This window comes from Eptatretus burgeri, chromosome 18 (assembly GCF_056783735.1).
Source record: "Eptatretus burgeri isolate ZD-2024b chromosome 18, Ebu_testis_v1, whole genome shotgun sequence".
Taxonomy (NCBI): Eukaryota; Metazoa; Chordata; class Myxini; order Myxiniformes; family Myxinidae; genus Eptatretus; species Eptatretus burgeri.
In genome coordinates, this window is record NC_140978.1 from 30204081 (window position 1) to 30218500 (window position 14420).

A 14420-nucleotide genomic window follows, 5' to 3' on the forward strand; every position below is an offset into this window, starting at 1 on the left:
TCTCACCAATAAATCCTTAAACATGAAAATACCTTTCAGATATTGCTTTTGCCCATTATCAAGCAGGGGCTGCCAACTTATGTAATACTGACTATCTTCATGGAATTAACAATGGAGAAAAGTTAATCCTGAACGACACTGACTACGTATAGAAGGAAAATTAGATGCTCGGCCATTTTAGCCATCATGCCTGTGCCATATCCAAACCCATAGGAACCAGTCTTTGTTGTACCAACACCATTCTTCCTATTAAATAAATCTAACATCACATCTACATTTCTTTTATGGAATTACCTTACATAATCCATTTAATGTCTTTGCAAAAAATGTATCCAGAGTAGCAGCACGCAATGGCCTCCTATTTTAAAGAAAGCACATGTTCTTTAAGCATCCACAACCTCACGACAGACAAGTGCCACCAGCAGGGATTGCATCAGGATTGCAGTTTTTTTGAAGGAATGTTGGCTCGGCCTGCCTTGCCTGAGTGTGGTCGGACCATAGTATGGTGAGGAGTGCTGGTTAGAGTCTCGCTTAAGGAACCTGCTTAACCCTCCGAACAGTGGAGTTGTGGTGTAAGCATGAGAATGACCTTGCGGTTCGAGAGAGGCAAGCTCAGTTGGATAAAGGGGATGACTCATTTCGATAAGTGGGTTGCAACGGTGGGCGAGTGTCATGAAGATGTCAGTGAGATGAGGATCATTGTGTGATGTGGGAAAGCCACTGAGATCCTCAGCTGGCTGCCAGAGAGCTATTGTGCTCTTTGAAAACACAGCCCTCATGGTTCTATGAAGAGATGGTTGAAGCCTATGGAACTTTTGGTGGTGATGTGGATGAGAAGCCCAAAGTACATGTGTGTTTACTTCATATGAAGCAGTTCGACTCCAATATTCATGTGTATGGTGAGAAAGAAACCAAGGGGCAGTTTTTTTTCCACATTCATGACAATGTACTGAAGCATTAGCTAAAGTTTCTATGATTTGTGTTGTCCTCAAGGGACCTGAGCACATTTATGACCTGGGCATGAAGACAAGTATGAGGTAGGTGAAGGTACATCATATAGCATACAAGACCCTTCCCAGCAAACCTGTGACATAGTCAATTGCCTAATATGATCAAGAATGGGCCACATAGATATTTAATATGTGGAAGGATGGGCCACCAGGCCGGATCTTTTGTAAAGGTGAACCTCGACCTACCTTCTGTTATGGGACTGATGATCACTTTGCTAACTAATGGATATCCAAGATGGAATATAACTTTTATGGTACTTGCGATCATCTGTTCTCTGTGGTTTGCCTAAGAAAGATAATGGCTGATCGCGAGACCCAGGAGTTTGAAGGACTGAACTTCCTCAAAAGGATTGCTAAGAAAGTATATGGAGGAGTGGGGGGTGGAGGGTTGCCAGATGGTCCTTAAGGTGAGATATAGTGAAAGTGTGAGATTTTTCATGACTGAAAGACATGTTGCAAGTGTTTGACCAGCTTGTGATTTAGTCAAGGTCTGAAAAGAAGGAAGAGGCTGCAGCCTGTCTATCTGTAGGATGAGGGATGTTACGGCAAATGGTGAACTCATCAGCAAATAGTGGATTTTCCAGAGTCAGAGAAACCATTGATGAAGACCAGGAATAGGACTGGGACCAGAATACTGCCTTGGGGAACTCCAGCTTTGACAGGGAGCAGAGATGTAAGGATGCCGTTAAAGGACCACACATTGGATCTGAGAATAGAGAAAGTTAGAAAGCTATGTGTAGACTCTGATGCATCAAATTGTCAGAGCATTGGTGGCAAAGGAGGGAGACCTTTCAGGTGTGCACATTGTTGACCACTCACTCCACTCAATACAGATTGCAATTTTCTGGTGAGAGTGGTGCTTACCAAATCTCCAGCAATGATCATTGAGAGTGTGGGGCCTCACAAGTATATGGAAGTGAGGGTGGTTGTGCGACTGATTGTTCTGGTTTTGTGGGGTAGACATTAATACTTTCATTAACACTTCCTTTTATTCTTTTCTGGCTTGACCTGGAATGTGTGGAAGGGTAAGAAGGAAGATGTGAAATAAAGTGGCTCAGGTAGCAATGAAAGGCTCAACCTAAATTTGAGGGCAGTTTATGGAGGCAGGTCGAGTGGTGGAGGTTGTTATGTTGGCCGTTTGGTGTTTCCTTCCTCCACAACACGAATGGACTTTGAGAGCAGAAGGTGTATGAAGACGTACATGTGATGTGGCATTTGTTTTCTTTTTTTAAATCATTTTTAGCTCACCTGGAATTTAGTACAATGAACTTATGCAATTAAGCAGTGTCCATAGGTAAGTCAGTCAGCCAGTCATTGAGTCTGCAAACACTTCAGTAATTATCGCTTGAACAAAATGCATAGTTTGATAAAACTTGGCCACAAGCATCATATCTGATGCTGAATGAAGGTGTGACGGCATCAAAATCTGCGCTCATTATCGGGTTGAAATCAGACCTAAAAGGCTAAAAATTCCAGCCCTAACCTACAGGGGGTTTCATCAGCAGCACTGTGATGCCCTTAGCCAAAAATATGACCTGTAACCTGTAAAGAATTGACCTTAAAATATGTATCGCTGTTATCAGCATCACATGACCATCACACAATACACACACACATATATATATATATATATATATATATATATATATATATATATATATATATATATATATATATATATATATATATATATATATATATATATATATATATATATATATATACAGGGTTAGTCAAAAGTAGCGCCCGATTTCTGTTTTTTCGGCTGTCAGATTCTTTCTCGGAAGTCATGTTGTTAATAATTGTCTTGCAGATTATTAATTTTCGTAATTTATTTATTTTTGATTTTGTTTTGCAGGTTATTGCTGCGAGTTTGGAAAGTTACTGAATTTGCACCAAATTGAACCATTCATTACCTTTCAATGAATCAACGCATTGCGGCCATGAAACATTACTACAAATGTAATGAACAACCAATGATGGCGGCACGCCGTTTGGCACAGGAATTTGATATTAACCCACCTCCGGGAAGAAACATACCATTGATTGTCGAGAAATTTGAAGGAACAGGGTCTGTAGCCACTGCGGTAGCCACCTGGAGTGACAGTTTGGGCAGCCATATCTCCATTAGGGATAATTGGACCCTTTTACTTTTAGACCGGTCAAAATAGGCCATTTTAGGGTCAAACCCACCACAAATTGTAATAGTAATCATTCAAGTTTTTTTCACTCCAAATATATCATAGAATAACATACTAAAAGTCACCTTAAATCGGGGCATTGGAACAGCTTCATTTTGACCTCAGTTTAAGGTGACATTGAAGAAAAAATTGACAGCCAAAATATAGGGGGAGGGTATAGTAACATGTCCATATCATGATAAATTACTGGCCGATTCTCAATATTAAGATATCAGTAGATTCACAATAAAATTACCTTTCAAACAACACCACAAGTAATGATGTAGACTTAAAATTAACATCATGAAGGAAGAAAAACATTTCTGCCTATCACTAAAAATTATCGAATTTAGACATATATGTTGACATTTTTAAATTCACAATTTCTTAATTTCCAAAGTAGGTCTGCAATTGGTCTGAATATCTATATACATGTTTTCTAACTGTCACAGTTTTTAAATTTTGCCAATATGTAATGTAGTTAATGAGATATAGGCTTGTAGCATGGTATTGTGTACACTGTAGTCTTAAATGAGGAGAAAGCTTAGAAATTAAACCCAGGTTTAATAAGATAAACAATCTTAATGTTATATAATGCCCATGTCTGTGCTTTCAGAAAATGTATACTTTGCTATTGGTCCTATGGATATAGTTGCTTACAAAGCATGTTTTTTTTTATCCAAACACAGGCTATTTTTTTCCATTTTTATAGCTCATTTTTTAGAAATGGGTTACATGTATGATTGTATATGTTGTCCAAAATGGTTGAAATTGCATTTTTTGTTTGATATATATCATTATACATAAGAAGAGAACAATTCCTCGAAACATTATATTTCTTATGACCTTCTACATATCTTGGCACCTTCAAATGTGTAAAATCTCAGATTTTGCAAAATTTCCCCCTGTCATAGTGAAGCTTACAAAATCTTATTCCAGAAATTTGAAATGCATCTCATAGAACATCTTAAATAGCAATTTACTTCTGCATAAAGTGATGATTTAAAATGGCAAGTTTCAACATGGATCATTACTACATACCAGTTTTTAGGTTCACTCCCATGATTGGGTCAAAAATGTTAGGAAGTACGTAACAAATTGCATTTACCAAGCTGCTACAAAATTACTGGAAGCTATAAGCTTGATTTTATAACCATAGAATAAGTTTACCAAGATGGCCCTATGATATAAAAATTAATAGCAAAAGCCAGTTTGTGTTCAGTATACAGAACATCAAAGGTCGTGCGGAAGTACATAACATTTTAAAGAAATCTGTACTTTTAATCCTAAGATATTAGTTTGGTTCATCACAGCATGTATTTCTATGGTTAAGTTTATGTGCATATTATATTTATGACCTGAATGAACACTGATCAATTTGTTAATTTCATATGACCTTGACCTCTACACTCAAAGTCAAATATCAGATAAACAAAATATTCTCCATATATGTGGTTTCCAATTAGTGTATAATACATATCTAAGCCATCAGACCAATTTTAGAATGATATGAGTGGTTCCTTGATACAAATAATTGATACTCTTTGGGTCTATTTGACCTTGAACCTGTCAGAGCAATAGAAAGAGGAAGAATAAAGCTCTGCCCAAATAGATCCTGAATCCCATGATGTTGGCTAACAAATGATATGCAAAACTTAATCATACAATGACTTTCATTTTTTGGTCCCCCGTGTCCTAAATGTGTATATAATACTGTTGCAAATTCGCGCCCGCCAGCGTGCGAACGGCCACGTAACTCGAATCGCGGCACGTCGCCCACCGGACGGACAATTGAGTCGTGACGCTCTCGGACTAATGCCAGAAGCTAGTCACGGGTGGGCCTTTCGGCCTCACCACGATTGTGCCAATCGGCCCCCGCGTGGGATAGGGTTGTTCGCCAAACTCGACCTACCTAAGTACCCACACGGAGGGTAGACCGGGCGATCGCACCTCGCCGCAGGTCGACTCCGGACACGGGCCACTTAAGCGACCCGTTCCGTACTAGCGGGATAACCGAGCGGTGTTATCGTCGGCCTCGACGGTTCCGATTAATTATCGGGCATATTAAGCCCACTACCAACCCTTTACGAGAAGCAAGTTGGAGATTCAATTAAAGAAAAGACGAAGCAAAACGGGAAAAACAGTTCAACATAATGCACATTTATTCCGCGGCACACGGAGAGCACACATATACAATTACAACAATTATGCACCAAAAGCAGATGTAACAAAAGAAACACAACAATGCAGATCTACTACCGACTACACGTGCACACGGCAACACTTACACAGTTTTACTTTACAGACGGCGCCAACAACACATTTACTCAAAAGCAAAAGAAAAGGGCCACCCTCAAAGACAAGGGGGCAGACGGGGCCTATGGGCCGCGAGACCGGGTGGATCCTACCCGTGTCTTGTGATGAGCCGCAAATGTGGCGGCGCGGCGGTGCCCCGACTCCGCGCTCCTTCGCGGGTTTCGTTGGCACTGCTTGGAGTGGGGTGGGAACGGGGCCCCCCTTTTCACACTATCTCAGCGAAGGGGGGGGGAAGGGGGGGAATTGTTGATGCTCTGGGGAAAGAGGATAGCTGGCTTGCTTGGGTCCCGCGACGAGTGACTCCACTGCGAGCTCGTCGCCGACCGCCGTCTTCCTTGCCTCGGACCCGAGCTATCCAGTCCCCTCCGCAATTCTCCTCAGCCGACTGCAGCAAATCACCTCGACCACGCTCCAGGCTCCAGGCTTCTTCTCTCTGCAGCTCCCCGACAGACTCCGAACCCCGACAGACTCCGACCTCCGACAGACTGACTCTCCTCCAGACCCGACTTGACTCTTCTCAAAAACTCGCCTTGACTCTTCTCCAACTCACTGCCGCTGCCACACTCTGCCGCTGCCACACTCTGCTCTCCAAAACTGACTCTTCCCTTACTGACTGCCTTCACCCTGCGCTCGGCGCTTTATAGTCCGGCAGGAGAACCCATATGCAAATTTCTGGATCAGAACGAGCTCGGGGGTGGAGCCACGCTCACCCATTGGATGGAGAAAAAGGGGCGTGAGTCTCCCCTGATCCTCGAATTTGCATATATCGATTCTACTCCGACGCGCCTGGAGGCGGGGCCAAACCGCCCCACACTTGCTGATTGGACGGATCAGAAGTGGGCGTGTATCATTCCTGATCCGACTTCTCCTCGGAAAGGCCGCACTTTGCACCCGTGGCTCGGCGTGCGTCCCGCACGAGGCCAGGACAGCCTGATGCTCGGTGCCCACAAGCGGTGCGGGAATGGCCACAGAAGGAGAGGCGAAGGTGGTGGAGGGTTTAAAGTGGTGGTCCATGGCCATGGCGACGTTTGGAATGGCGGTGATGCGATGTTTGCAGGAGCGAGTTGTGAAGGTAAAGGTCGTGACTGTTGGCGTTGTTGTTGTTGTGAAGCGGCGTTGCGGTTGGTGGTTGTTGTGTGATGGCGGTTGAGACGTGGTTGGTTCAAAATAAAGATAGAACAGAAAAACGGCTATCTCAAAGGGTCGCAGCCCGAATGAATCACATTTATTCCCTCTAAACAACGGGTTTGGGGCTAACTACACATGTACTTACAGAGATATCTCACTTACGGGACCTGAATGGTGGTTTGCGAATTTCCTCAACCGTAACAATACCTTGCTACAAGCCTATAACCAATTTACTGAAGATTGAAGGAAGGTTAACATATTCCAAAATTCTTCCCTTCAAATGGCCATTTTGGCATGTCATATTACTGCAACACCTCAACATATTTACAGAATATAAAGTTACCAACATAAATAAAATACTATGATGAATCATTATACAAATAAAACACAATTATTTTGTAACTGGAATTTCACTAATCAATATTCATATAAAATAAATCAGACAATTAGTTTATTCTTAGAAGTTTGGAATCCTCCTGGGTGCTGATATGTTATAGTTTATCTCCATTTATTGCTATGGAATTTAAAATAGCAAAAACACCAAACTTGAAAAGCTATTCTAGCCAGAAGTACTAAGCTACTAAAAGCAAATATACAACACATTTTGTAATATGTACATGTGAATCTTAACAGTCCAATTCCAGGGTAGCCATTTTCTTTTCAATACTACATGTAACTAGTAAATTAGTACTACAATATTTGTTAAAACTACATAACAATCACTATTTTATAGTGCTATCAAGAGCTGACATGTATATCTAATGAAGAAAAATAAATATTTTAAACTACTTCAAGTAAGTCACTTCTAAACAACACCTTGAAAAAAACAGTCACAAATTACACATTATAATACATCCTCAGCATCACTTTCTGGATCAGGCAGGATTGTGTTAGAGCAGTGTCGGCCTTTACATTCTCCACATGCTGGAGAACATTCTAGGCCAAATTTTCTACATGAGCATCTCTGTGTACTACAGTTAGTTCTGCAATTGCAGTTGAAGGCTTCCAGAAGATTGTCAGGTGCAGGCTTCAAGTTAGTGTCCACAGGTACCATCTTACCATTGATGACATAGCCTTGTCAGTAGAAGATATTTCAATTGAGCTTGGATAAAATTCCTGTGGCTGCTTCACTAATTTTACATCACTTTTAATAAGTTTGGCTGTGGTTTCTATAATTCTTAATTTCTCTTCATCGTGGTCATACTTCTTGGGTTTGGAGTAGAAGTCATGGATGATAGAAGATGCTTTACGTCAAAATGTAACCACATTTTCTTTTCCACTAATCTCAGTGATGGTTATCTTGTCTCCAAAATGTTTCTCAAATCTATGTTTCATGTAGGTAAATCCATATGGTTCAATTCCAGTCTCAACCAATATCTCTTCCATTTTGTTTATAAGATCCTGTATTGAGATTTGTTCCTCATCATTGACCTCCAAATACATGACCACCTGATTAAAAGCATCTTCCCTTGCTGAATCAGGAGGTCTATCCTGCTTAAATCGTTTCGGTTGGATTTTATCATCTGCCATGAACTGTTGTGGTACCTGCTTTCGTGTTCCAAAATTTGTGCTGCAAAGGTTGTGGTATACTGCATCTGCAGCATGCAAATCTTGTGCAAACTTACGTCTACCATTCACAATTTCTGACCACAAATCCTTGTGTTCATTGCAACATTTCTTCATTTTATCTTGAAAATCCATTGATCTGACTGGAATAAGTTTATGTCTTTTACCTTGCCATGGAATGTATCTGGATGCTCACAGAATATGAAGTTATCTTTATAAATAAATGTATTTCCTGTGGATTGGCGTGTACTTGGTGTATTACTGAAAAAAACAGTCACATTCTCGCTTTCTGCTGGCACGAGCTATACACTTTGTAGAACAGAAGTCCTTTCTACACTTGACATGCACAACTTGTCCAGGAACAGTACTTGTACTGCAAGACCGCAATGCATTAGCTTTTGCAATGCCTTCACATCCTTTGGTACCTAACGTTGCAGTTTTTTGTACACTCAATAGAGGTTCCTTACAGAAGACACACTTGTCCATCTTTAATAGATTACTTCAACCTGAGAGAAACAAAAACATGATTAGAATTGTAAATAAAGATGTTCCAGACTTTTAGGTGAGTGAGAACCTTTTCAGAATTCTCACCTATCCCCTGGATATACTTTTGCCCTACCCCCACACCCTTCTGATTCTCTCTCCCCTATGCAAATTTAATTGAACAGCCCTCAGCCCCTTTCAATCATTAGTACATTTATTGCATCTTCTATGGCAACCACAATAACACAGGACAAAGTAAATAGACCATTCAGTTATCTTTACTGGGGAATTAAATCTGAAATGGTCATACATCCAAAAATAACTATTTTGGTCAGATTCTCCCAATATTATCAACTCTAAAAACACTAATCTTAGGTCAATACCATTACATGTGGTATTGTTAGAAATGTATTTTCATTATGAATCTGTTGATACCTCTATATTAGGGATAAGTTTTGAATTGTTCACAATATTACCATAAATCTAGACCCTACCCCAAAATTTTATATAAGTGATATTTGTGGAAAAACTGCTGCCTCAAACTGAGGTCAAAATGGAAATGTTCCAATGCTCTGATTTAAGGTGACTTTTAGTATGTCATTCTACAACATATTTGGAGTGGGAAAAAACATGAATGATCACTATTGCAATTTGTGGTGGGTAAATCACGATTTTGACCGGTCTATTTGAGGGATCTGTCACTGCAGAAATTTACCTGGATATGATGCAAAGCTTCTTTTGGCCCAGGGAACAAGATCAGGACTGTTATTTCCATCATGATGGAGCTCCACCTCATTATGGACGTTATCTTCGTCAGTGGCTTGATAAAAACTTTCCCAGAAAGTGGATCGGCCGCCGCGGTCCGATCGAGTGGCCGGCACGCTCCCCAGACCTTACACCTCCAGATTTCTTTCTTTGGTGTGTCATGAAAGACCTTGTTTATCGTGAAAAGCCTCGTACCATTCAGGAATCGAAGGCTCAAATCACTGCAAAGTTTGAGGAAATTGATATTGAACTCTGCAGATGTGTGTGCCGCTCTGTGCCTGCTCGGCTGAAATTGTGCATCGATCACGAGGGAGGGCACTTTGAAAATTGCAAGTAAAACCTGTTGGTACAGTTCTGTAATAATTTTTTCTTGAATAAATGGTTAGATAAACATGTCATTCATTTATTTCTACCTTCTTGTACACTGTAATACAAATGGCAAAAAAACAATCAACTGACAGAAATCGGGCGCTACTTCTGACTCACCCTGCATGTATGTATGTATATATATATATATATATATATATATATATATATATATATATATATATATATATATATATATATATATATATATATGCAGGGTGAGTAAATCAGAGCATTGGAATATATATATATATATATATATATATATATATATATATATATATATATATATATATATATATATATATATATATATATATATATATATATATATATATATATATATATATATATATAGGTGTTTGGTACGACAGAACTTTAATATGGATAGAAACAAACACGACATAATAGTGACCGAAGTTTTTCATGCTGCACTCTTCAGGGTAAAAAATCGCAGCAAGTGAAGAAAGAAGTGAAGGTGTGTGCTTTATACATAGGTCTCAATAAGGTAGACGCTGATTGGTTCAGCCATAATGACGTCACGGTTAATCCGAATGCCTATTGGTCGGCTCATCATCTTCACCTCGAGCTCCCATTGGCTGGAGGAGAGTTCGTTGATGATTGACGTTTGCAACCATTCCTTGAGAGAGGGGGAGGGGTTCCCCCGAAGGTCCATTCACCATTTGTCACCGTATTTCCCTTGATATTTCCATGCTGAAAGAGACACAGAGATCGTACAAATTCCTTTTGACGGCATAATATTGGATCGGTGCGAAGGATGAAGGTTGCTTCCAACATACTGTACGTAAATGAAACAAGCGCTGACCTTGGCTCAATATCCTGAACATATCTGCATTGTACTGGTCTGCACAGATAGGGTTGGCAACCAGGGGGTGTGCAATGGCAGATGAAGCAGGTACAGTGGCCGGTGGTTGCTGGATATTTCTACATGCACGCACTGGTTGTGTTCTAACCCTCACAATCTTTCTTAGAATCGCCAAGAGGATGTGTTGTTTTATCCGATCAGCCAATCTTAGTGTTGTGTGGCCCACATACCGAACTTCACATCGGCACTTAAACTCATAAATAACATTGCTGGTTTGTGAGGTGGGTAGCACATCCTTGTTGACTGATGTCAGCAAACGGCGAGGGCGGAAACGACTTCCACTTACCGGGATGACCGCCAACTCATTCGAATGTCACTCAACAACCGTAGGATGACATCAAGTGACCTACAAAAAGAATGGGAAACGGCAGCTGGGGTGAAGTGCACGGCGAGGACGGTTGGAAACAGGCTCCTCGGGGCAGGACTGAAGTCGTGCAAAGCTAGAAAAAAGCCTTTCATTAATGAGAAGCAAAGAAGAGCCAGGCTGAGGTTTGCAAAAGATCATGAGGATTGGACCGTAGAGGACTCGATAAGGTCATCTTCTCTGATGAGTCCAATTTTCAGCTTTGCCCAACACCTGGTCGTCTAATGGTTAGACGGAGACCTGGAGAGGACTACAAGCCACAGTGTCTCGCACCCACTGTGAAATTTGGTGGAGGATCGATGATGATCTGGGGGTGCTTCAGCAAGCTGGAATCGGGCAGATTTGTCTTTGTGAAGGACTCATGAATAAAGCCAGGTACAAGGTTGTCCTGGAAGAACACTTGCTTCCTTCTGCTCTGACAATGTTCCCCAACTCTGAGGATTGGTTTTTCCAGCAGGACAATGCTCCATGCCACAGAGCCAGGTCAATCAAGATGTGGATGGAGGACCATCAGATCAAGACCCTGTCATGGCCAGCCCAATCTCCAGACCTGAACTCCATTTAAAACCTCTGGAATGTGATCAAGAGGAAGATGGATGGTCACAAGCCATCAAACAAAGCCAGGCTGCTTAAATTTTTGCGCCAGGAGTGGCGTAAAGTCACCCACCAGCAATGTTAAAGACTGGTGGAGAGCATGCCAAGACGCATGAAAGCTGTGATGGAAAATTAGGGTTATTCCACAAAATATTGATTTCTGAACTCTTCCTAAGTTAAAACATTAGTATTGTGTTGTTTAAAAATGAATATGTACTTGTTTTGTTTGTATTAATTGAGGTCTGAAAACACTGAATCTTTGTTGTTATTTTGACCAGTTGTCATTTTCTGCAAATAAATGCTCTAAATGACAATATTTTTATTCGGAATTTGGGAGAAATGTTGTCAGTAGTTTATAGAATAAAACAAAAAATGTTCATTTTACTCAAACACATACCTATAAATAGTAAAACCAGAAAAACTGAGAATTTTGCAGTAATCTCTTAATTTTCTTTTCAGAGCTGCACACACATATATATATATATATATATATATATATATATATATATATATATATATATATATATATATATATATATACATATATATATATATATATATATATATATACATATAGTATGATATATATATTTATATATATATATATATATATATATATATATATATATATATATATATATATATGTATATATATATATATATATATATATATATATATATATATATGTATGTATATGTGTATATGTATGTATATATATATATATATATATATATATATATATGAAGCACCGGAGCACCCTCTCCCTACGGGAGCCGTCAAGGAGGTCATGTTATTATATTTATGCCTATTTTACTCCAAGGGGTGCCATGATTGCACCCCCAAAAAATGGTTGCGATCGGTTCAGCCGTTTTTGTAGTACCTGGGAACAGACAGACGGACAGACGGACAGACGGTGAAGTATCGTAAGATATATATCCATACATACATACATACTTACATACATACATATACACATTCTTTGACAGAACCTGAAGTTCTCCATAATGTTTGTGCTTCTTCAGATGCTGAATTGCTGAGGAGGTCGATTCTCCCCATACCTCATTGTGGCGGGTGGTGAATACAGTTAAGATGAACCTCTGGAATGTGTGCCATCTCCAAGCCTTCTGATTGGTGACTGTCTGTTGAGACTGCACTGGTATGGTGTCAGGCACAATTCATAGAGTTTGTTAATTTTACACACGAACTGTACTCTCGTTTTCTGGTGTCTTTTAGCTCAAAACAAAATATATATTTCCTTCGAGTGACATTGCTTTTCTTTCTTGATTGTAGATGATGCGGACGAAAGAGGTTTCTTTCAGGCATCGTAATATCTCACTGTTTTTTTCATCATAAGATAAGATCTATGTCAGTGAACAACACCTGGTAGTCCATGAGGTCCCCATCCAAGTACCAACTTGCCTGACTGTTTATCCAGTGATATCTCATGGGATCGGTCATGTTGTAGTCAATCGGTCATAGTCCCATGTAAAACATGGGTTCCTATAAGATTATCAAATGAGCTTCGAGAACCCATTGTCGTTGCTTGGACATCAGCTATTGTTTCTGCCACCAGGGTTCATCAGAAAAGTTCCATTATGCCAAATATATGGTGTAAGACTCATAATTGGAGCATGCGACTGTGGTAAGGATAACATCCAAAACACCTTGCTTCTTCTCCATGAAAGACATTTGTTGATGAGCAAGATGAAGAAACCAGTGAGGTTGTGTGATTTGCTTGTCTTTGGTTGTTGTTCTTTTTGGTGTATCACCCTAGACAGTTCTCTCAAACAAGCCTGCAGCATAGAGACAGCCAATCGATCTCATAGGAGTGACTCTGAGATCCCCCACATCCAGGATAGTGTACCTCTGCCTTCACGAAGTCAGGGCCATGAGAGAGTTAGAGAAAGAGAGAGAGATAGAGAGGAGACAGAGACAAGAGGGAATGTGCAGGTCCATGGGGACCGATCGGCACTCTGACCGTGACCGCGCTGCCCTGACTAATCCAGGCAGCATTGAAGAATAAGGAAGATTTGGCCCCAACTTGTGTTCGGGGGTACAACCACCACAAACAGGCATCTTTGATAGTTGTGCTTGTCTTTGGTTGCTTGTGGTGGTGCAAAGATGTTTGGTTGTTAGTGGTGGTGCAAAGATGTAGCTCATCAGCTATTCGGAATTTCACATTTTGCTATATCTCAGCAAGACCATGAAATAATAACATTACATGGTCGGCAGCACAATGAGCTATGATGTTAGTGTGATCACCACTGCACGGTGGATCATCTTGGTTTACTTCTCAAAAATATAAAACTTCTTTGTTTCCTCTTTTTTTTTTAGTATACAAAAGTCAAGGCTCATGGAAGAGCTAGAACACAAACTCTTTTCTTTTCTATTTAAAGAGTAACACTTTCGCTCTATTAAAGCACTCATTTATATTTAAAGATTGCCAACAAGGGGTCCCACATTATCGATAATGCTGTCCTTTGGATGGGCATTGAAAGCTCGCTATCCTGCATGCATTTTGTCTGCAAATGTCAAAAACTCCAGGGTGTCTTTTGACAGTCATTGAGCATTGTGTGCTGGTGCCTTAGCCAGATTTCCTGCTTGGGTTAAGTTACATAATTCTCACTGACAATAGTGCAGTTGGGTGTGCTGAGATGTGGATAAAGAACAGGCATGATGGGCCAAATGGCTTCTTAATGAATCCAAACTTCCTTTTATGTGCACATATTGTGTCTGTGTTAGTTTCAAAAAATGGATTACT

General features: G+C 40.2%; 1 protein-coding gene across 3 annotated transcripts in view; it reads right to left on the minus strand.

Moving 5' to 3' along the window:
- The window catches only part of LOC147008814 (laminin subunit alpha-2-like), a 212048-nt gene that overhangs the window by 171384 nt on the left and 26244 nt on the right, over positions 1–14420 (minus strand). The gene's annotated exons all lie outside the window — the stretch shown is intronic.